The sequence below is a fragment of the Limulus polyphemus genome, unplaced genomic scaffold (assembly GCF_000517525.1).
Source record: "Limulus polyphemus unplaced genomic scaffold, Limulus_polyphemus-2.1.2 Scaffold456, whole genome shotgun sequence".
Lineage (NCBI taxonomy): Eukaryota > Metazoa > Arthropoda > Merostomata > Xiphosura > Limulidae > Limulus > Limulus polyphemus.
The window spans coordinates 342,001-344,411 of NW_013666066.1; the positions used below are offsets into that span (position 1 = coordinate 342,001).

A 2,411-nucleotide genomic window follows, 5' to 3' on the forward strand; every position below is an offset into this window, starting at 1 on the left:
TATATATATATATATATATAAATTATTCTTAGTTAAAAGTGTTTTTATAACAAAATAAGGTATTTAATGCTACTGTTTGGTATATTTTGCTGTTTTTTATGAAAGATGAATACATATATTTTCTATACTATATATTTTACACGCCAACTTGTTTTCCTTCTGTGTTTAGAACTTAACATTTGTAGTTTTGCTAACTCTAAGATATAATATTACCATGTTTTATGATTTTTTAAAATATATAATGGATAACTGCATCGATAAAAATAGATTACTCTTTCATTATATACTGCTTATTATCCCAAATGAGAAACAGGATAACTTACCCTCAGGTCTCCAGATATGTTTGCTCCAGCCAGAATTCCAGTAACAGATGGGAAAAAGACAGAAAACACACTAAAGAAGCTCTCACCTCGAAAATTTGGCCCAAAGTTTTCCGTCGCAACCTGTACTGTTGTAAAATAACAAACAACTCATTATACTTTCAACAACAAAAAACGTTGTCGACTTTTCCTGTTTATAACAAAACTCAAGATGTTGATAAAAAACGTAACATTCAAAAACGCGTAAAAATCTCAGTCTTTATTATGATTCAGTATGTTTATCTGTTTTTGTTGTTTGTTGTTGTTACAGGCCAAACTGCACAATAGGCCATCACGGGTATCGCTGAGCAACTAAGGAGAAGGCATTCAGTATGTCTAGTAGTGGTATAAAAATAAACGTAACATTAATAAAATTCCACGTATTCTCTTATTTTACATTTTGTTACGTAATTAAGTTGGTTGTAAATCGACTCAAAAACAAGTTTCGGCAATATTAAACAATATTAAACAGTTACATACAATATTAAACAGTTGCACACAATATTAAATAATATTAAACAGTTACATACAATATTAAACAGTTACACACAATATTAAACAATATTAAACAGTTACATACAATATTAAACAGTTACACACAATATTAAACAATATTAAACAGTTACACACAATATTAAACAGTTACATACAATATTAAACAATATTAAACAGTTACATACAATATTAAATCGTAAGCGTAGAATAGTTATTCTTTGCATATGTTATTTACTAGAAATTGATATATATACATATAGCTTTTCAACTAAAAGTTTGTGTGTTGTAATAATCCCGCTGGTCTGAGAAGTTCTGGTATTGTACGAAAGGCCTCGTCGACAGTCTACAAATTATTTTCTGTCGATTAAATCGTACTACATTTTCTATTAATTAAATCATTCTAAATATAACTATTGATTATACTTGTCTTCAATAAATGACAACACTCTCTAACACGTCTGTTTTTTTTAATCAGTATACCTTTTTTCAGATGCATATCTCAGGTGTGTAAGAGTTTATAATGGTAATTAAAAACATACGAAGGTTTATAAGTGTTCTTGATAACATTCTACCAAAGATGCAACGAAATGTGCTTTTAATTCTGCAACAAGCAGGTCAAAAAAGTTGAGATCTTCCTTACAGTTCCAACCGACGAATCCTTTGGCACGTTGTTCTATAGTGGGATTCAAACAAGCACCAACAAAATAGTCCATCAATGCCATCAAAAGCAGGATCAACAAAAATATCTGAGCCTGTGGAAAGTAAGAAAACGTGTTTGTATATGTATTTATTATCATCGTGCAAGCTCAAACATTAATTTTTTAATCTTTTATCAAATTGCTTTTTCTGTGCGAATTATAATATTTGAAGCATTAAAACTTAAAGTGTCTCAAGTATTTATTAGGCATTCCAAAGCCTTTCTGAAAACACACCCTAAACCGCCACCATTTTACTTAAGAAATGCTCAAACCTTTCCTTGGTCTACCCGAAAAGTAATTCCTATTTTTAACAACATGGTGTTTCATAGCAAATATATTATAACCTGAAAACATAGAACTTACTTTGTTTTCGAACGCCATTCCGACAAATGTTACTCCGGTCATCAGAATAAGAAATAGAATCCCAGTTACGCGAACGTCGTTAGTACTACTAGGATACTCCACCAAACCAGCATCAAATGTCTGAAAACAAAAATAATATCTTTTATTTACATAAAATCGGTCACAATATATTCTATACTTCTAGAACAGGTTGCTACAAGAGCTAAACAGTACTCTTGAAAACAACTTAAGCTAACCTAAATCTAAGTCAGCCCCTAATTACCCAACCAAGAAAATATTCAAAATATTTTACTTGTCATCAAGTTTCATGCCCCCCCCCCCAGTGGTACAGCGGTATGTCTGCGGACTTACAACGCTAGAAACCGGGTTTCGATACCCGTGGTGGGCAGAGCACAGATAGCCCATTGTGTAGCTTTGTGCTTAACTTCAAACGAACAAACAGGTTTCATATACTTCTTACTACTGTATAAATAGTGTTTGTATTATGGGAAAATAT

At 31.3% G+C, this 2,411-nt stretch overlaps 1 pseudogene; it reads right to left on the reverse strand.

The window, feature by feature from the left end:
* Window positions 1-2,411, reverse strand: part of LOC106458397 — a 69,218-nt pseudogene that overhangs the window by 34,514 nt on the left and 32,293 nt on the right.